Source organism: Sturnus vulgaris, chromosome 1 (genome assembly GCF_052056855.1).
Source record: "Sturnus vulgaris isolate bStuVul1 chromosome 1, bStuVul1.hap1, whole genome shotgun sequence".
NCBI lineage: Eukaryota > Metazoa > Chordata > Aves > Passeriformes > Sturnidae > Sturnus > Sturnus vulgaris.
This window is the reverse complement of record NC_142243.1, coordinates 78013128-78035892: the sequence shown is the minus strand read 5'-3', so window position 1 is coordinate 78035892 and position 22765 is coordinate 78013128.

Sequence of the window (22765 nt, the reverse complement as noted above, 5' to 3'; positions counted from 1 at the left end):
ACTGTGGATTGATTCCTTCCAAACATCCTTTATTGTATTATCAGTTCTCAAGTTCCAAACCACAAGAATGTATTCATGGGCACATTGCATGTTAAAGCTCTTGCAAAAATTAATATATTGAAGATTTGTGTGATTTGTCAATCACTTTATTTGTTGTAAATAAATCATCATAAAATTAGCGATTAAGTCTTGTACAGCAGTTGCTAAAGTGAGATAGTGTTTGGCAAAAACATAAGTAGAAGGTTTGGATGCAAATCACAAAGATGAGATGGATGCCTTGGTGCATTAACTAGAATCAGCAAGGTTTTAAACATCAGAGTATTAATATATCAAGAGATGCCAAGTATTGTAACTAAAACAGTCTGTTAAACAGTGTCATATAACTTGGAAATAAAGCCAGGCTTTGTGTTCAATTGTTAGTGAACAAGTAAGTGTGCAAACTTAACCTTTTACTCACCTTTCAATTTTCTAAATACTAAACTAGTGCGAGGCTGTACTCTAAATTACAATAGCATTGGCTCCAAAAATTCAAGGCCATAATGACCATTCAGCTTTAGTTTTGATGTTTACATTTCTCACTGACAAAGGTTCTTCGTGGTACATGTATACAAAAATCTTGCCTCATTCTTATTGAATATCTGTTGTCACCTGTGGTTTCTAAATCTGTCTCTCAAATAATCAGGTGGAGCCTTGTGACTTGCACTCTTTTACTGCTCTGTAAAAGCTACTGAGAAAAAGAAGTCTCTCCAAAAACTTATTATTTGCTGACTCAAAAATCCTTGCTCATTGAAGTAAACTTATATTGTCCATGTAGCTAAGAGTAAACTTTCAATGGTTTTGCCAAATAAAGTAGAATCGAATGGCACAAAGTTCTACTTTTCATCTGGTGTCCATGATGAAGGGGCTTTTTCATTTAACAAGATTTTTCATGTGTTTTGTTACTTCCACAGAGAAATCACTATGTTTTGCACTGAAATCTTTCCCCAGGGATTCAGTGCCTACTGTATTGATCTTATGCTGCATTGGGTCACATTATGACAAATAGCAGGAGCTAGTGGTGTTTCATTGTTCATAAGGCTCTGCAGCATTCCTAGCTTTGTTTCTAATAATAGCTATATGGCTTTTGTTAGAACTGTTGAGGTTGACATACACTACTCTTTCCATCACATCTCTGTTTCCAGGGGTGCTATACACTGAGACGCTGCAAAGCAACTGCTATCTCCTGGAATATAGGCAGTCAACTTGAACACCAAATGTTTTCCTAAACAGCTCATGTGTGAATCCATGTCAGTACTTATAAGTATTGCTCAGGTGGTAAATCAGCAATATGAACTGGTTTCATAGGAATTTACATACTTACACAGCTTTAGGCCTTGTTATCTAACCCAAAAGTCAAGTAGAATGAAGGTTTAATCATCCACATGTTGCAGCTGAAGTCACACTGACACAATTCTGTGGCATCCATCCCTGCCTTGGGGAAAGGGGATATGAAAATGTGAGAGGACATTTTAAATTTAAAAATTACTTATGTTTCCTGAGTCTGTGATAGCAAAATATTGTGAGAAGTAAATTTAAAAAATGAAGAACTTTCAGGGGGCTTTCATCCTATATATGGGACTACGGGATCAAGTTATAACTTCTGCTGGAATGTAAATGTAACTTCTCAGTTTTCTCTAATTTCAGCCCTAGTTGTCTTCCCACAATGAATTAGTCTATTATTTAAGTAGAAATGTTGATTTAGTCTTCTGTCCTGAGCTGTGAAAGATGGAGCGATTAGTCTCTTCTTTCTTAGTTGCTATAACTGTCAGGGCATAATTGGAATTGCACTTTCTTATTTGTCCTACTTCCTGCCAAAATCCATGGATGATGGATATGCGCTATTTATTAATCTTTAAATGTCTAATACTCAAGGTTAAATTATTTTAGGGACCAGTAACACCTTTTCATGGCTTTGCTCATGATGGGAGGTGAAGAAAGGATGGAGTGCTAAGAGGGTGCTTCTACAATCATCCTGGTTTTCCTTTCTTTTGTCCAATCTGCAGCATTATCACACAGAAGTACAAAATTCACCTTCATGAAAGTTATTTGGTTAGCCATAGAGGTTAGAGGGCTGCTTCCTAAGTTCTGAAATATATTATGAGCCAGTCAAAAAGTGCGTGCTGCTTTACACAACACATTCCTGGAGTATTGGAGTCACTTCAGTGTGTGCAAGTTGGGAAAACAGAAAACAGAACTGAAGAGCCAGATTTCTCATATCTGACAGCACAGTGTGCTTTTCCAAAAAAGGGGAATTAATGAAAACCAACAATTCCTAGAAAATATTGAATAATGTCCAATCTAGCAATACACTAGTCCTTTTGTTGATCTCGTTCTTGGCACCTGTGCTTTTGTTTCCCTCATTTAAGTAAAGATGATAATAAAAATCTTTTTTGTCATACATGTTGTGTACATGCACCAAATGAGCAAATTTATCTGAGGCACCAAGATATTGTTGTGAGGGCTGTGTTGGAACTGGGTAAGAGATTTGAATCATAACAGCAGTTGTGATGATGTCTCTATCTAGACTTTCATAGTACAGTTAAGAGAAAATACAGGATCTGCTAACATTGTGTTTTTCCAAGACAACAGAAGCATTTTCTGTTAAAAATATATTCTTCAACCTCCCTTATTCAAGGAATCCTCACCTTCCACACACCCAAGGCTGAGAATAAAGAAAATATAAGAGATTTTGATAAAATGTTTAATATAAGCATGTTTTAATCAGACATATCTAAGTCTCACACATCGGAGTTGAGCTTTGTGTCAAATTTTGGAAGACGCTGTAAAGATCCTCAGTATTGTGAGGATTCTCAGTTTGAGATTCTCAAACACTTCAGACACTGTTTGTTTGATTTCAGTATAGTAAGTTTTTGAAGAATTGAATTAAATCCTACAAAATATGCAGGCCTCACACAGAGAATAAAAGGGCTTTTGTTAGCTGAATTCTGCAAGTTCACTGAAGATGGAGGGAGGATGGGTTCACAGATTTCTGACAAGATTTTGGATTAACTTTATGCTAAGGTGATTGAAGTATTAATTTCCATGTTTTTGACTAATTTGACTTTCACACACCTTCAGCAACATGCCTTGTACTTGAATCAATCCTGTTGAGCTCAGCTGCACATTTTACTGTTATCAGCAAAACCATTACACTGCAAGCATTTTTAACAACCTCTTTATGTACTTATGAAGAGGTATGTCTTGCTGTGAAGCTTAGCTGAAATATTAATGGAAACATTTTCAATTAAGATACTTCTTGTTGTCATTTCATTTTTTTTTTAGTACAGAAAATCTTGAATGAGAAAAGAGCTGGTTTTCACCCTAAAATGTTAATTAAACTTCTCAACTTTTCCCTTCCATCACTCTTCTCTTAAGAATTGTTCTTCTGAACACTTTCAAAACTCTCTAATGCAAGCATTATCGTGGCAAAAAAACAAACCCTGGAAAAATTCACTCCAACTTATTTCTTATCTAAGTTGGAGCTTAATCTTGTTCGTCAGCAGAATGTCCCTTAATATTCTTTGCCTGTTTTCTACAAGCTGAAGCGTTATATACGGTTCAAAGTCAAAGACAAACGAAGCCACCCAGCTATAGGAGGCCTTGTTCCGTGCTTATGTTTGTCCGTAGATTCCCAAGCAGTCCAGGGTAGTTCAGATGCAATCTCAACCTGCTGCTCTCGAGACAAAAGCTGAATAAAAGCTGTAGGGAAACCAGGAAGAGAGGCAGTGTGAACACTAATAATGAACCTTTTTCATGTTTAATAGACACATGGGAAGCCCAGCAAATATCATGTCTGAAAACACTTTGCATACTGCAGGACACGCATGATAAGATAGGCTTGAGAGGATGAGATTGCATGCAGAATTTGAGGTTGTATTTGTGGAGGTAACCACAAATCAAGGCCTCTGCTTCTGTCAGTACTCCTCTCTATGCCCCTTGCTGTGCTAGTTGTAGAATGATATATTTGTAAAGAATAGATATTTGTGACTACTTTGTATATAAAGTTTGTGTGATTGCACGATGTAAAGATGAAAGAAGCAAAAAAAAAAAAAAAAAGCAGCAATGGACACCAGTTAATAAAAGGTTACGGATAAACCATGTGAAAAAATGCTGCAGGCAGGTCAAGAAAAAGGTCAAATATAGCAATTGTGACAAAGCTCAGCCCTAAGGTCTTGCAAACACTCAGCCTGTAGCTGGTTGCTCACAATGCTAATACTGAAATATAGGGCTACCCCGGTGCTAAATCTAGCAGCTGAATGACCAGCCCATTCTTATTACCATCATCAACAAACAACCAGTTCAGAAGCTGGCTCTTCTTCTGGTGTCTTCCAAGTGGCAAAGAAATTATCCAAATGGTGAAGGCTCATTGGCACAGCTGTTCAAGCTGCAGTATGACCTCCTTTGTATATCCCTGCGAAACATAAGATACACACCAAGCACTCAGGCGTCTTAAACTTATTATTCTGTCTTGAGCTTTCCTGGCCAATAACTTGACAACAGTTAATTTTAATTTTTCTTAGTCCTCAGTTTAAGTCTAAAATGTAAATAGCAGTCATGGTATGGTGGAGCACAACAGACTGAACAGACCTATATTTAAGAGATGTGGCTATCAGATATGGTTCTGACTTAGCTCTCTCTAAATTCAACACTTCTGTATTATCATAGCTAGATGTTAAATATATGTTTGTACCATGTTTGGCCCTAGTGATTTTTTCTATGTAAAATGACTTTTATAGAGAAATTTGCTGTTATTTGGTCTGAACTTTCTTATCTTAAAAACAAGAAGTGAGGAGAACTCTATGAATCTATAGAGTGAGGTTCTCACCAGTGGACAAACTCCTCATTGTCTTAAAAGTTGTTATGAGTTAACATAAGGAAATAAGAATTTTTTGGTTCTTTTTAATAAGCAGAAATGTTGCAACCACAATTTCATGGCAGAATGTCCTCTATAGCAGATAAACATCTATCACTCTTTATAATACTGAGATAGCTGGATGTACTGGGGCTACTGTTGGTTTTATACCAAATTAGAAGAAAAAAAAAAAAAAAAATTAAAATTCCCAAAACTGACCAAGACCACCTTGCTGCTGATAAAACTCTTCCAAGAGTGTATTGCGATAAACTTTTTATAATCTCATTGTTCTGTGAAATATATGATGATAAACAATTTTAGAACAATATACTCATTAGTTCAAAATTTATTAAATAAGCGATTCTAATTGCAGTTACAGAGATTAGACTTCATGCATGTTTAAATCAAAATATAAGGATTTTAAAATGTTAATTAGAGATTAATGAATACTCATGCAGTAATATCTTAGCTAATCTAAGAAAATTATTCAAATTAGAAGAACGTGCAAGAAAAAAAGGAATAAACACAAAGAAAAAAAAATTATTTGCCACAAAATCAGTTAGGTTCATCTCAAACTTAATTAGATAGCTGTAATGTTATTAGAATTATCAAAGTGATAGTTGTACTTTACAGGGCTTCTTAGTAGCCAGAGGAAATTTTCTAAAGGTAATTTTTCTTTAGAGAAAATTATGTTATGCTTAAATATTTTTAAATTGTGCTAGGGTGTTGATGACCTCTCATTCATTTCACTGAACATTCTGCATATAAACATACTTTATATCAATTTTTAGCTACAAGTTCTTATACACACCTTTTCTTTAGAGAAACAGCCTCTGCTGAGGCAAATTATGCTTATGTAGGGGTTATTTCTTTGAGCTTAGATACCTGTAAGGAAATGGGTTAAGTATTCAATACTTCTTCGTCAGAAAAATTGTTGAGAGAATTGTTGGTAATTTTCTGTATCAATCATAAGCACAGTAATTTGGTTTGAAGCTTTTTAGATGTTCATATGTTTTTGTTTATCCTTATTTTTTTCTTGTTCACCGGGCCTGTTGGAGGCAGATAGTGTTCACTGGTCTAAAAAAGGGGAAAATAAGTCTAGTCTGTGAGTTGGCAGGCTGATTGAGAGGGCTGTAAATTAGTTTTGAAGGGTATAAGACCAAGCTCGATAGAGATGAGCCTGGGCCAGCTTGCCAATGTCGGGGTCAAAATCAGCAGCCCAGCTGATCCACCAGCACCAGTGCACCCAGCATGGGCAGCAAACAGGAGGAGCTGGAAGACATGGTGCAGCAGAAAAGCTATAATGTAGCTTCCATACAGCTCCCAAGGGAGAAAAAAATATTGTCATTCTCTCAGCATCTTCTGCTTCATTCATATTCTGACCTCGGATTCTGTTTTCAGAATTTCAAATGCTTGGGGACAGGGAGTGTGGGTTGTGCAAGCCTACTCTGACAGCCAAGCAGTCACCAAACCAAAACCATGGTTTTTATTCACTCCTCGAGTGTCACTGTGAAGGATTTAAGTATTGTATCTGCTTCTAGTCCAGCAATGTATTGCCATTATCATAATCTGCATAGCTTTGTTTAAAAAGGGTTTTGATACACAAGCACAGTATATGCTAAGTAAAGAATTATCAATGCTGTAAATAACCAAATAAGTATTTTGAAAATACTTTTTAAATGCAAGTTCAAGGCAGTTTAATTATACTTCAAATGTAAAATGCTTGTAATGTTTGAAACAGTTGATACTTGGCTGATTCATTTTCTCAGTAGCTCTTTCTTAACAGGGAGGATTTATGCTGTGTAATACCTATTGGGAATACTGGTGTGCAATTTGGATAATCATTCACTCAGTCATCATTGTTCCATGCAAGTTCAGTAGAAAATGCTCCTTAATATCAGCTGAGTGAATACAAATACTTTGTTAAGAACATATGCAGGATAAGAAAAGGTCAGGTCAAGTGCTTCTTCCTTCAACTACTTCTAAATTTAAACATTGTCCTTGAGCTGTCCCTCCCTGGATCCATGTTGAATTTCCACACATTCTACATAGCTCATGTATAGGAAGCGTGGTGAAGTGAGCTGTTGCAATGCAAAATAAGATTCTATTCACCAATGATTAGCTCTAGGACCAATAAAAATGCCTAATGGATGAAGCCTAATTGCATTATTCAAGGTAACTTGAATACATTTTTCCACACATACCAACACACTTCTAATGAAAGTTTTATGATACCAGGTCTCTACATTCTAAAATGAACTCATCTGGATAACTTGTTAGCCAGCAAGAGTTTTCAGTCACAAGTGTCTAATGGCTAAACCAGACTGCTATTACTCCCAAATATAGGGTTGGACTTGCTCAGAAGTTGACCTTCTTTTCAAATTTCCCTGTCATCTTGGGTGACAGTTAATACAGCTATATTGTAATAAAAGCATATGAATGCAAATGCTTTCGGGGTTTTTTTCTGTTTTGGAAAAATAAAAAATGAAACAGCTATCTGAAGTTCAGTATCATTTTTCTTGTGCTTAAAAAACTCTCATCTTATTAAAGGTGGAGGTGGATTTTAACTTAGGAGGCCAGAAGCTGGGATTTTGAGATGGTCAGCAATGTAAAAATTTGGACTGGATGTGGCCAGATGAGAATGGCAGTAGTCTACTGCTTTTATTTGTCCCTCAGATTTCACATTTATCCTATGTATGCTTCTGTTTGTACTCATACAACCTAATGCTTTGTAAATGTGATGTCCTGACTTTCTTCAGGTGTTGCATGGTTGGTCTTTTTTTTTTTTTTCCTTCTTTTTTTTTCTGCCATTAATGAGCTTGAGAATGGGGTTCTTGGGCCCATTAGTAGTGATTGACACTCTGAGAACTCTAGAATTTCTAACAGTTGTCAATGTCTCTCCTTTGACTTCTTTACCAGTTCTGTCTGACTTCTTAAAAAATTCTTTATTCCAAGTTTGATGACATAATTCAGGGAATGATGTCCAAATTAGTTTTTGTGTATCATGAGATGATAACAAAATAGTGTGGACATAGCTTGGTCAGAGAGTTACAGCATACTTACATAGACTTCTTTTAAATAAATTCTTTGAAGATGACAGGGGAGCTTTCAAGATTAATATAATTCAGTCTAAAAGAATTATAGTATTTTTAAAATGGAGGCAACTCAGTGAATGAGTTAAAGAGAACAAAAATTCAGGAGTAAAATTATATTTTTTAAGATTAGGTTGATTTCAGACTGTGCACAAACTTCTTCATCTGCAGTGAACTGAAAAATTTTCTTTTAGCCCCTAGAAGATAATCAATTGCCTCTGAGACATAGTTGTGTATTTTCATAGTTGTATATAGTATTTTCTCGAAGAGAGAGCGTTTTCTATCCCTTCAGCTGTTGTGGGTAACACATACTGCCATCTAAATATCCTTATGTATAGTTCTAAATTCTCCAGAAACTGCCCTCTTTTTTCTTAGTGCTCCATTGGAACTCACCTCCCTCCCTAAAGGAATGCAATATAAGTTGAGGTAAAATACCAAGAAAATCAACACAAATGTTATCAGTCAATAGATATGTTGTGTTACAGGCAATTATTTACGGCACTGGATTAATGTATTACACAGATCAACAGATCCTGTCGTACTCAGTGTGCTAAAGGCAGCTACAGATATTTATTGAAAGTTTTACTAAGGGCTGTTCTTAATGTCAAATACTTATCATTTACCTTAGCAACTGCACTAGCCTTGCACAGGAGGGAAGGAGAGGAATGAGTCAGTATGGCAGCATTAAGATGTAAATTGCATTTCTTATTACGCACCCATTCAGTCATCTGGGTACGTTATGTGAATGATTGTTAAAATCTGTGATTTTCAAGCATCAGTTTGGTTTAGTCCTTCTCCTTGCTTACAGGAAAATGAAGCTCAATTTAAACTAAATTGTTATTTTTTTAACACATACCTTTTATCAATAATATTACATGAATTGTTAGAAAATGCTGTTCAGAGTTGATTATTTTATAGACTTGAGCAGTGGAAGACAAACAGCCAGTCTTTAAAATGAAAATAACCCAAAACAAAACATAAATTATTATAAAGAACGTTTTATTAGATTGAGTTGTCCTATATATGATCTCAGTGTGCTGTTATCAACTCCTCTTAATTAGTTTTACCAGGCACAAGCAGTATAATATTAAAGTTACAAAATTAATGCACTTAACATTTTCCAGCACCACAGGAGCTTCAGATTTTGTTTTCCTTGGAGAGTGGGTGTCCATGTTTCTCCTTTCCTAAGTCTTTATTCTTCAGTAAGAAATTTTTGTCAATGCTGTTAATTGCTCTTCTAATGAAAGAGTACATAAAAACAGAATTGCACTGTTCCTCAGAATTAAATTTAAGCTTCCACAACAAGTTTTAGTGCATTTGCATGTCAATCATCATAGACCCTTATCTTGTGACAGACTGGTAAACCCAAGGTACACATCTAAACTAAGACTTCTTGCAGAGATAAACATTGGTTCTGCAACACTGGGGGTAAAATAGTTCTTAGGATTTCTTGTGTAGACATTTAAACAAGAAGTATATCTTTGCTCTGTAAGTCTCAACTTAGAGTTCTTCTTTTGCAGTAACTTTTACATACTTAATGGATGCTATCAATACAATAGTATCATTATCAAGGTTATAATTTGCAACAAAAGTGAGAAAAATGACATGGCTTGCTTGGACTGCATCGTGGAATGCTCTTCCATAAAGATGTTACTGTCATGAGAAAGACATGAACTAAAGGACAAGGGAAAGTTGTATGAGGCACACTGTTGAGTATATCAGAGTATGCTTTGTTCAGACACTAGACATTATCAAGAACATAAGGATAAAGATTATGCCAAAATATTTATCCCCTTTGATGTTTCTGAATAGAAATGGATATATTTGAAAATACATTCTGAATGGTTGTTGTGGTTTATTCCAGCAGGCAGCTAAACCCCATACACCCATTTACCCACACCCTCCTCAGTGGGATGGGGAAAGAATCTGAAAAAAAAAAATATTAAATTAATGGGTTGAGACAAAGAGTTTAACAGGACACAAAATGAAGGGAAATTTATTGAAATGCTAGGAGAATAAATAACAATAAGAACAAACCAAGTGATGCAAAACACAATTTCTTACCACCCAGTGACTCATGCCCAGCTAAACCCAAAGTAGCAGGCTGCATTCCCCAGCCAGCTTCCCCAGGTTTTTTTTGAGCATGACAATATATGATCTAGAATATCTCTTTGGCCAGTTGGGTTCAGATGTCCTGGCTATGTCTCCTTTCAGTTTTTGTACACCCCTAACCTACTCGCTGGAAGTGCAGTATGAGAAATTGAGAAGTCCTTGGCTTCATATAACGATTGCTCAACAGCAGCTAAAACATCAGTTTGTTGTCGATATTCTCATCCTAAATCCAAAACACAGCACTAAACCAGCTGCTAAGAAGAAAATTAAGTCTATCCCAGCCAAAACCAAGACACAAATTTAGTAACTTGCTGTGTAAATATTTGGCTGGGACCATGGTTTTATTCATGAGAATACTTTCTTCAGTAAAAGAAAACAGAAGCAAGCTTCAGAGATAAAGTAACTTATATACTATTTTGCCTTATATAATGTCAGAATGAGGTCATGCACTACTAGAATCCTCAAAATATTTGTTTGGCTGCTTATGGTAATATCAACCCATTTGAAAGAATTTCCTCCACTTTCAGAGTTCTTTATTTCTCTCACTTATGTCAGATTTATAAAAGTGTTAAGCCATTAAACAGTAAATCTTCAAAGATCTGCAATATATTCTCCTTAAATTTAGAAACTAACAGTAGTAAGAGCTGTGAAAATATAAGAAATACAAATGGCATTCCAGTGTTTAAGAAAAAAGTGGAGTGTTTGACTTAAGCTAACTTACATTAGTAAGGACTCAAGAGGCTCTGATATTAATACTGTGTTAATTTAATGTCAAAGCAGAAATGAGAATAATTGACTATTGTCCTTTTTGTCCTCCATCTGCTACTTTCAGAATACTATTTTAACTGGGCTTCTGCAATGATTAAATTTTCCTGGAAGTAAAATATTGGACTGCTTCAAGATTCAAGTTGGTCTTCAACTCTTGTAGAAATTGATTTATTTTGTGTTGTCCATTATTAAACGCTTAAATGTGTATTAAGCTAAATATAGACTGAGGGGAAGAGTTAGAAGAATCAGGAATGAAGCAGTGAAGCTGAGCCTCGGAAGAAGGGAATATGGTAAGGGAAGGTGTTTTGGATTTTACCTTTGATTCTCAAACAAACTTTAATTTAACTGACAGGAAACCCAAATTTTCCCCAAGTCAAGTCTGTTTTGCCAGTGATAGTATTTGATAAGGAACCTCCTTGTCTTTATCTCAGTTCAGGAGTTTTTCCTTGTCTTGTTATTGTCTCCTCCTATCCTATTGAGGAAGAGTAGTGACAGACCAGCTGGGTATTTGTCTGGCAGCTGCCCAAGGTTAATGACCTAGAGTACTCACTATTGAAATGGTCTTCTGCTCTCTCAAACTCTTTTTTATATATCTACTTCCAGCGTAAAATGGATAAAGCTAATGTGGGGGTTTTGGTGTTTGGTTTGTTGATTTTATTTGAAGGTAGAGCTTCTATTCAAATATATCTTAATTTTGCTTTCCATTTAGATTCAATGAAGTGAAAACTGATTGAAGGGCTATAAGCAAAGGCTAATATAGTGATTAAAAATAGCAACATATTATCCTCAAGTGCAGATTCTAAAACCAGTACAGGGACCACTGTAAATTGAAATTTAAGACAACTTCATTCGATTTTTCTGTAAAGAATTTAACAGCATGTAAAATGTAGCTCTGTAATGATCTTTGAGTCTAAATGACAATGCAAGGTGATTGTAAACTTGAATATGTTATGACGGGAAAAAATTGATCATACCACCCATTATTTTGGTGCTTGTAAGCAGTGAAATTTTAAATAAGTGAAAATGCATGGCTTTATATATGTACAATGTAAGATATTCCCAAAAACATGGTATTTAGAAAGTAGAGAGCCATTGTATTCTGTCTTTCTTTTCTTCACTGAAATGCTGAAAAATAATTTTGAAAGTGCCTTTTTTTCTTGCTGCTGAGGGAATAGATCATACAGGAAACATCCGTGATGTTTCATGTTTGATGGAGTCCCTTTTCACAGAAGGCAGCTTTTTTTTGTGGGTTGAGTGATGTCTTGGGACTTCAAAGTGCATAAAATGCTATGCAACTCAGCTGAAACTGAGACACAGTTTTCTAGATTCTCTAAATTGTTGAGAACACACAAAATCATTAGTGTCACAATATTTAGCTTTTCAGCCATTTAGCTCTTTGTGTGCTTTTCTGTATCTAGACTATGAATTCTGCTTTTTAGGATGCAATATATACTTCATATAGGCAAGAAAGTACCTTGTGTAGACATTCTAGCATCTTAGGTTGATACAGAATGTAATCATTACCAGTGCAGCTGGTAATGCCTCTGGTAGTAATGAGGGTATTGAAGTGAGCTGTAAAAGCAGAATGCGTTGAAGTTTAACTTAAAAAATAAATAAATGCATGAACAATAATAGTAGAATCGATGTTATTACATCCAAGAAGTCCAGTACTAGACAAAATTTTGGCTTTTGGTTGGTTTGGTGTCCATTTAGCAGAAATGCTACCAAGTGTTTCCAGATGGTGAGATGGGACTCTTTGTGAGACAATATCCCAGAGTCCAGCTCTGACCAGATCCCACCAAACCAGTAGTCAGTTGTACAATGATCATCTGGGAAACACTGCTGTTGTGGTAGAGACAAAAAGAAGTCTACAACTATTTTACATGACTCAGGGTCATTCTAGCCAACAGTGACCACTAAAGATGAAGTTGAAAGAGAGGGATCAGAGAACAACTCTTCACATTTATTTCTTCCAGGGAACCAGGGGAATGATGATCCTGGGTTTTTCATCCCTCCAGAGATAAGACTGGAGCGAGATTTGCCTGGATTAACTTTTCCAAACACTTAGAATAAGAAGGAAAAATAGCTCCCAATAGTAAAGGTGAGAGCTCATAGGTCAAAATGAGTAGGGAAAAGTGCTGTGAAGGTTTATTGTGGGTTAATTTGGTGTTGAGAAAGAAGAATTATATGCTTGCTGTACTCTTGTCTCTCTCCTAGAAACAGTATATTACCTCTTGCTGACAGTGAATAGACTGCCTCTTTGGCTGGACATTCTCCTTTACCATAAAGAGTGCATATTGTATAAGCAACTTCTACTCACTGTGGGCTTTTGAAAGGACCACTCCAGATCCCTGTCATTCTCTAGTTACCAAGGGGAAGAAGCTGAATTACTCATATCCACCTCTGCCAAAAGCAGTAGCGGGAAAAAGTTGACTGAAGCAGAAAACAGTGGCAAACATGATGAAGTTAGCATTCCTATCTCAACAGCTGTAATTATCCTCTCCATCTGGGCTATGGAAGACAGGAAAAGACAGTTTTCAGATCAACAACCTGTAGGAAAATTGTTTATTTTTTGGAACTCTTTTTAACCAGAAGGTGAATTCTTTTTCACGTAGGGATATATCTTACAGTTTTTAGAAAATGTTACAGTTTTGAGACTGGAAGTAGTTTCAAAGAATTTATTTAATGTATTTCTACATTATACAGCTTGAAGTCATGTTTAACAGTTCTAATTCATGCATTTTGCTTACTTACTAAGAATTCTCAAACTCAGCATGCAATGAACCCTGCTGATCTGGAACACTGAAAAGGGAAATTATTCTCAGTGTTTGCAGTAACAGTTTAAACAAGGAATTTAATCACAAGGGATAATTTTTCTTTTTTCAGTTTCCTAATTAATATTGCCAAAGAGTTTTATCTATATATATATATATATATATGTATGAGTATTTTCTACACAAAAAAGGGTTGTAAATACTTCTTGTCATGGGGTCATTACAGAAAAGGATAAGTAGAAGACAAAAAATGATCAAAATGCATCAGATACATGACAAAATCTATTTTGGGGCTAATTCTCCACATGTACAACTCTACTTCTGCATATTAAATTTTTAATGGTGCTGTGTTAAGATCCTTCTATGAGAATTAGCTATGGATTGGAAGTAATTTGATGAAATAACCTTTATTTTAAAAAGTAAGCTCTGACTAGAGTAGTCCATTAAATATATTCTTAGAAAATAATTTTTAAAGCCCAAATTATCAGACTTGCAAAATTTATTTAGCTAAAGATATGAGAATATTATCAAACTGAATATTTTTTTCTTTGGTCATATAGCAGCCATGGACAAGGTAGTTTTGGACAAGTGTAAGTTGGAAGAATTCTATTGTATGGAGTACACAAAAAAAAACATGTCTAAAAACTAGTGTTCTGCTAGTATAAAACTGTGGAACTAATCAGACTGATAAATTAATTTATTTGAGCAGCTAAGTGTGGATGACAAGGGTGATCAGCAATTGGAACAGGCTGCACAAGGAAGTGACAGAATCACAATCCCTGGAAGGGTCCAAAAATCTTGTAGATATGGTGCTTAGGCAAATGGTTTTGTGGTGGACCTGAAAGTGATAGGTTAGGTTGAGCATTGTAATCAATCTTAAAGGTCTTTCCCATGCCCAATGGGAATTTTATGGTGGCAATGCTGTGAATGTTGGTAACCTGGAGACCACCATCCATTCCATTCTCCTGGAGAAGATGGCTGCTCAGGGCTTGGACAGGTGTACTTTCCATTACATAGAAAATTGTATGGATGGCTGAGCCCTGGGAATGAGTGGTGCTGAAGGGAGTAAAATCCCGTTGACAGCCAAATGCAAGTGGGGCTCCCTAGGGCTCACTATTGGAGTACAGGTCTGCTTAATATCTTTATCAAGCATCTGGATGAGGGCATAGAGAAAATGTCAGGTTGGACAGGAATGTTGATCTGCTGGAGAATAGAAAGGCTCTGCAGATGGGTCCGGACAGGCTGGACTGATGGGCTGAGGCTAATTGCATGAGGTTGAAAAATGGCAAGTGCCCTATCCTTCATTCTGGTGACAACAACTCCAGGCATTGATACAGGACGGGGAAGAGTGGCTGAAAAGCTGCTTGGTAGAAAAGGATCTGGGGGTTGAACAGCTGAGCATGAGCCAGCTATGGTCACAGCTGGCCAGCAAGGCTAATGGCACCCTGGCCAGTGTGGCCAGCAGGACCAGGGCAGTGATTGTCCCCCTGTACTCAGCACAGGCTAAGACACACCTGAAATCCTGTGTCCAGTTCTCACAATAAGAAAGACATTGAGGTGCTTGAGCATGTCCAGGGAAGGGCAGTGGGGCTGGTGAAGGGTCTGGAGCACAAGTCTGATGAAAAGCAGCTGAGGAAGTTAGAGGTGTTTATCCTGAAGGAAAAGAGTCTCAGGGGAGACCTTATTACTCTCGACAGCTACCTGAAAGGAGATTGTAGTGAGGTAGGGATTGGCCCCTTGTCTCTGATAACATGTGAGAGGATAAAAGAAAATAATTTTAAGTTGCACAAAGGGATGTTCAGAAAAGATATAGGAAATATTTCGATATGGGAAGAGTTATTAAGCACTGGAACAGGATGCCCAGGAAAGTGGTTGAATCACCATCACTCAAGGTATTTAAAAGATGTGTAGATATGACACTTAGGGATTTGTTTTAGTAGTGGCAGCACTAAATTTATGGTTGAATTCCATTTCAAGGATCTTTTCCAACCTAAATGAGTCAATTATATTCAAATTTTTATGTTATTCTCACATACTCACCATTCAACATAAACTTGAAATGTCAACAAAAAGCAGTCACATTGGTAGACTCTGATACTGTTGTTCATACATTTAAGATGATTTCTACTAGTGAAAAAAAAGAGACATATACATCTTATGGAGCTTTCTGTATGGAAATACTAACACGATGATGTGATACAAGGATAAAACTTACTTAAAATTAGATATACATTCTACAGGAAAAAATCCTCTTTTAAAAATAATGAATATTTTTTTATTGCCATTGACCTTTTATCATTCTGACTATGGCAGCAAGAGAAAACATCTTGCATTTTATAATAGTACATTGGGATACACTGCTGTCGATATAGATACATCATGTGCTCTGCAACTTAGGGGCTCTAGTTTGCTAAATAACACATTGATGACAGAATGTGTCTCAGTCATGCTCTGATAGTTTGAAACATAAAATCTGAGTCTGAAGACCTGATAATACAAAAGCGGAAATACAGCACTCTGTTTACTTGATTACTCGACGGTCTTCAAGTATAAAACATCATCTCTACGTAAACATGAATCTTGCAGAAGGTAAAAATTGTTGATGTGTTTATTTTTTTTGGGGGGGGGTTGATTATTTTTAACATTTCTGTGAATGTTTCATCTGGAGAATGCTTTCATCTGGAGCAAACTTTGATCTCTGACTCATAAGTAAATATTTTGCGTAAAAGTGTTTTCTGTTTACTGCTGTCATTCTAAACTTAATCTAGAATACTCTGATCAAGAACAGAACATGATATTGGTTTTTCTGTTTGTTTGGTTTATGTCTTGGAGGGGTACCATTTAAGGTGGGAAAATAATACAATAACAAGTATAAAAAGAATACATCTTACTGCATGAGATGCTCAAAACTTCTTGTAAACTGTTGTTTTTCACGGTTCTTCAAGTTATTGCTTCTTTATGAAGTTCATTATCAGCCCATTTATAATAAGAGGAATTGAAAACCGATAAATCTGAGGTTTCCAAACTGGATTCCTTGTGAACTATCAGTAGTGTTTTAATCTTGCATTCCAAAATAGTACTATATATTATTTGTAGGGTCTCACTGCCTTCTCATTGATATGAAGCAGCAGAAAAAGCCAATTGGTCTGAAAATTTTTCAGAGGCCACAAGGTTATTTGCAGAAATGTGTCTCTTATATTTCAAATATATTTTTCCTTTTTCTCTTTCCTCTAGCTTTTCTCTCGTAACAGGATAATTTGTGATATGCATCTGCTTCTTTTCTTGAAAGTTATTGTAATTCTTCCATTTCTAACCTTCAATTTCTGTTCCACTGTGTCCTACTAAAATTATTTCCTATTGCACATATTCCCCAGTTCAGATAGTTTTATTATTGTGCCCTTTTCAATTCACTAAGGACACCTTTACGTCCTGATGTAAGTTCTTCAAAACATAGCTGACCTAAATCTTAACGGAATATGTAGTATCATTTCCCAATAAGGTTTCTGTTTCATTGTGTGATCCTGGAAGATCATTCTTAAGTATCACAGATATGAAATCGTTATGAAACGAATTTCCCATGAAAGTAACCTCTCACCCAGGAGAGATTAAACATTTGCTTTGTATGTACCATCTCTTCTGAATGAGAATAATAGCACAGTGCAGTGTGAAAACATATTGGAATATGCTATTTTATGTTATACCAGGGTGGAAAAAGAACACTAAAACATTCTTTAAAAATAGATAAAATAATTTCTACTTGTGTTAGTATTTATAAAGTGGCACACTGTGTAAAAAAAATACAAGGAACACTTGGAAATTATTTACTTTTAAATTATTTAACTTACAAAAATTAAAGATTCACAAGACTTTCCAATACCAGTGAAGACAACAAAATTAACTTGCTTCCTTGTCTGTACATTATAATAGAATTTAGTGCAGTGATCACAGGATCTTATTTTTGCTCTGCATTTATGGTTTTTGTTATCAGAACAGTCCTTTCTCAGACTCATCTGTATTCAAGTATGACCCTAAACCACTTTTTTGAACACCACGTGTACCCTGTTTGAAATTGAGTTAAATTTTCTTTTGTTAGAGTTTCCTGTGATCACAGTGACTCGTTTCAAACTAACTTCTTTGCAGTACCATTCCAAAAGGAAAGTCTTCCTTTCCCTATGGCATCGGTTAGGATACAAGAGGAAATTTAGGTTACAAATACTCCATAATTGTAGGCAACTTGATTCATGCTGCTTTGTATTGTGGTGATTACACAGGTTCAGGACACTGATTCCCATTGAACTTGGCTGAAACAGTGAATGCTTGAAGTCTAGTGTATAAAAGCTCTGAAGGTCTCACACCAAGAGGAGGAAAGAATACACAAAACAGACTACTATTGCTGCCCTTTGAACTGTCACTGAGACTGGTTTCAGAGCAGGGTAGCCTTAGTCACCTGCTTTTTGTCTGTGGCAACAGATATTGATTATGACTTGATTAAGTTACCTAACCTATCTTGCAGGGAATCAGATTGATCTCCTGGAAGACTTTTCTTTCAAGAATGAGTTGCTTCTTGTACACTAAAATGAAAGTTCTATTCTGGAGTCCCCTTCCTTGCTTCTTATCTAAATTTCTTCCCTTTCAGACCTCATTCCAGGGTTTTCTCTTCTTGCTTTATTGTCACTTCTTATTCTAGCCTGACTCAGTAACGAGACAAGTTAACTGATATTGAAAACAATTTATATTCACAAAGATCATGAGAGTTCTGGCACGTCTTTCCATTTCTGCTAGAAGGCTTCAAGCCAAAATAAAGTTGCATGAATTGGACTGTATCTTCTGGCAGATTGTGTAACTTTTTAATGCATCTTTGTTTCTTCCTACTTCTTCCATCCCTTAACAGTTCTACTGTGGTCATGCTATGATTAAGGTTGAAACACTTTATCAGTGTTGCAATAGGGTATTGGTGTATGTATAAGAGAAAAAAAATTAAGGTAATCTTATAACCATCACTCACCAAAGTGAACAATTCTGGTGCAGATGCATTCCACAGAGCAAGGTGAATTTCTAGAACCAGGGGACCTCCAGGAGAGCAGCAAGATGCTTTGTTGGATGTTGACAGGATGTAAAGAGCCAACAAAACTTTCACCCTGAACATGAGGAGAACAGACTTGAGATTGCTCAGGGAGCTGCTTAGTAAGGACCCCATTGAAAATGCTTTTGAAGGTACTGGGGTCCACCAGTGCAGGCCATTTTTCAAGCACCACCCCCTAAGGGCACAGCAGCGTGGAATTCCAAAATGTTGGAAGTCAAGCAGCTGAGACAGAAGGCCAGCTTGGCTAACCAGGGATCTTCTTTTGGAGTTAAGCCAGAAAAAGAAGTTTTATGCCCTGTGGAAAGAGATTTGGGTTACATGTGAGGAATACAGTTATGCTGCTCACCTCTGTAGGGAGGAAATGCATGTGACTAAAGATCAACTGATATTGAAAAACACCTGAAGGACAATGCAGTGATCAGTCACAGCCAGCACAACTTCATGAGGGGAAGGTCTTGTTTGTCAAACTTAATTTTCTTTAAGTATAAGCAGCCCACCTAGCTGACCAAGGGAAGCAAATTATGCGATCTTTCTGGATTTCTGCAAAGCTTTTTATAATGTCCCTCACAGTATCCATCTGGACAAAATGTCCAGCATGCAACTGGATAAACACATGAGATGTGTGAACAACTGGCTCACAGGTTGAGCACAAAGGGGAATTTTAATGAATGAGATGACATCAGACTGACGACTTTTCACTAGTGACATTCCACTGGGCTCCATCCTCGGCCCTGTGCTCTTCAACAACTTCATAAATTATTTGACATAAGACTTGAAGGAATACTAGGTAAGTTTGCCAATGACATTAAATTGGAAGAAACTGTTGACTCCCTCGAAGGCAGGGAGGATCTGCAGAGAGACCTCAACAAGTCAGAGGGCTGGGCAATCATCAGCTATATGAAGTTTAACAAAAACAAGTGCCAGATTCTGCACCTGGGACAATTCTGGATGTCCATATAGACTGGGGAATGAAAAGCTGGGGTGCAGCATTGCAGAAAGACAACTGAGGGTCTTGGTCAATGGCAAGTTGATTCTGAGTCAGCAGAGCCCTGGCAGCCAGGAGAGCCAACTCTGTCCTGGAGGGCATCACCAGCTGGGCAGGGGAGAGGATTGTCCCTCTCTGCTCTGCACTGGGGCAGCCTCACCTCAAGTGCTGTGTAAAGAAGGATATAAAACCATTAGAAAACATCCAGAGTAGAGCTACCATGATGCTGAAGGGCCTTGAGGGGAAGCAGTATGAAGAGTGACTGAGGTCACTTGGACTGCTTATCCCAGAGGAGACAGAGGGGAGACCTCCTTGCAGTCTGCAACTTCCTCGTGAAGGGAAGAGGAGGGATAGGCACTGATCTCCTCTCTGGGGTGACCAGTGATACAACCTAAAGGAATGGCATGAAGCTGTGTAAGGAGTGACTTACACTGGATATTAGGAATAGATTATTCACCCAGAGGGTGTTTGGGCACTGGAACAGACTGCCCAGGGAAGTGGTCACAGCTCTGACAGAGTTCAAGAAGTATTTGGACAATGACTTCGGACACCAGGTGTGAGGAGCTTTCCTCCTTTGAGTTGGAATTGATGATACTTGTGAATCCCTTCCTACTCAGGAAATTCTATGATTCTACAAAATAAAAGAAAACAAAAAGAGAAAAAGGAAGATATCTTAATTGACCAAAGATTTACACATTTTTTTTTATCAGATGTTCATTTAGGTGATATAGAAGACAACACACTTAAATTGTTGCAGTAAAAAGCTTTAACAAAGAGGACTAAGTCACTGCCACAGGTGTACTGATCAATAATATTCAATTAGAGAAATAAACTCTCTCTGTACTCAAATGAAAATGGATAAAAATGGAAGAAGGAAACATAAAGAAAATACTTAGTCATAAATTAAAAATGTTAAATCAATACCACAGAGGTGGTCCATGCATATTTTTCTTTAAAGGGAAAATTCAGTTACCATGATACCACTCAAAACCTCTGCTTTCTCAGAAATTGGATCTCACTTCTGATCAGTGGTGGAGGTCTGGAAAAGTCTTTTTCATTTGAACAACAGCTTGGAAATCCTGCACAGATGGAGTATTTACTCCAGTAGATGTTTTTTGCTATAACTCTATTTTTTTTACTGTATTTTGCATAACCATTTTAATTGCATCACAGCTGTGTGTATAAATAAGAATTTCAAACAGTTTTAATGTTTTTCAGATGAACTTCAGAGAGCTATTTGCATCTCTGGCAATACCTCTTTTCAGGCATAAACACTACTTTCTGAGCTTCATAATAATAAAATCATATTCTGCTGTTGCATTGAAAACTATTAACAAAGCTGATTCTGTTACTGGTCAGAGTACTTTCCTTCTAATCATTCCATTGCCTGGGAAAGCACTCAAAATGTATGGATTGCCTTTAGACTGTTTTAGCCTGAAGCATGATTGTCTGGGTTGGCTCCCAGTGTCATTCCTCTGCCTGCCCATTTTCTCACAAATGTAATAGAAGAAATCTAAAGTAATTATAATGAAACTTAAAATTATGCCCTGGAGTATCTGCTCCTGTGCTCAACCTCTGGCCAAAGGCTTGTGTGAGTTGCTAGTAAATTAGACAAAGCAACGTTTGAGAGCATCCTGCCTGCCACACCTGCCTATAACTGTGTTCTCTTATGGAGAAATGAGGGACCACTTGTAGAAAACCTCATGCTGTTGAAATTTTTAGGAAATCCACAAAAGAATCTTCTGGATCTTCTTTGCCTTTTCACACTGTGTGAATTTTAGAGTATGAAAATCTGTGTTCTAAATGTCCACAAATAAAATTCTAAAACCTCCTTTGCTAGGTCTCTTACTCTGGAACATTTTTGTTTTTAAGTGTCCCTAACCATACAGTCAAAGCAAAGTAAGGAGGAGAAAAGTTTGTCTAGAATGAAGTTCACTGTTTTGGGTTGAAAATAACGTTTTTGGGTTTAAGACTGGTGATAAAATCAAACTTAAAGCAAGGAGACTGGATAATAGAAGTGAAAGTGACAACAGCTGAAGCAGGAGGAAAAGCCTGAAAATTTCAGATTCTGAAAATCATTTGGGTGAGAAGATGAGGTAACTTTTCCTCTAGAATGTTATGCAAACTGTGTTACACACACAGCTCAATTGTGGATACTTAGTAATATCTGTAATTCAGTACTTACACTGTGGGTAGAAACTGAGCCAGGTTTGAAAAAGTGTTGTTTACAAAATGACTAGTCCTTGAAACTGAGCAAAGCTGTAGAGCATATGTCTGAAAATACTGAGCAACAGAAATGACATCCTAATGTTAAGTGGGTGTTCTAATGCCAGTTATTGTTATTCTACTATTTATTTTTGAGGGAGAAAAGGTGTTTGAGACAAGCTCCAGTGTACGAATGGCTTGCATGTGAACATTAGTATTTTGGTTATTGTGAGACACTTGTCCTGACTGTACTGTAAAAACTGATAGAGATTATGGAAAACTAAATCAATATTGGGGAATTTAAGCAAGAAGATGGTATCTGAGTTGGAAATAAGAAAACTGAGGAATGTTTTGTCAAGGATAATTTGGAAATCAGCACAACTATGTAAGTTTATTTTGACTCTAATTACTTTGAACTAGTAATTATTTTAATACTTTGAATTAAGTTTGTGTCACACAAAGCGATAAAGTTAGTCAGGTACAGGCTTTGTGCTTGGTAAATCTGTTCAGGCTGATTCTGTGCCTTTCACATGTCTAGAAATTGCTTTGAGGGCACCTATGATCTTGGGAATGGTGGAGTGGCTGACTCTAGTTTCCCACATCATTCTCTATGCGCTTTTTGGGACATAAAATTAATATTTTTCTACTTGATTTTTCTGAGAACTGTTCAGTGCTGTCTTTCCAAGTTGGAGAAAGATCTTTGTGATGACTTTAACCAGGTTACTTTGCAATATCTGGTTGGAAAATCTAGACCTGCATGTGTTCATCTTATTCAACCAGCCCCTGACTAAATTTTTTTCTAATCACACCCTTCCTCTCTAAGCTCTGTTGCCAAGCATATGGACTTAGGACACC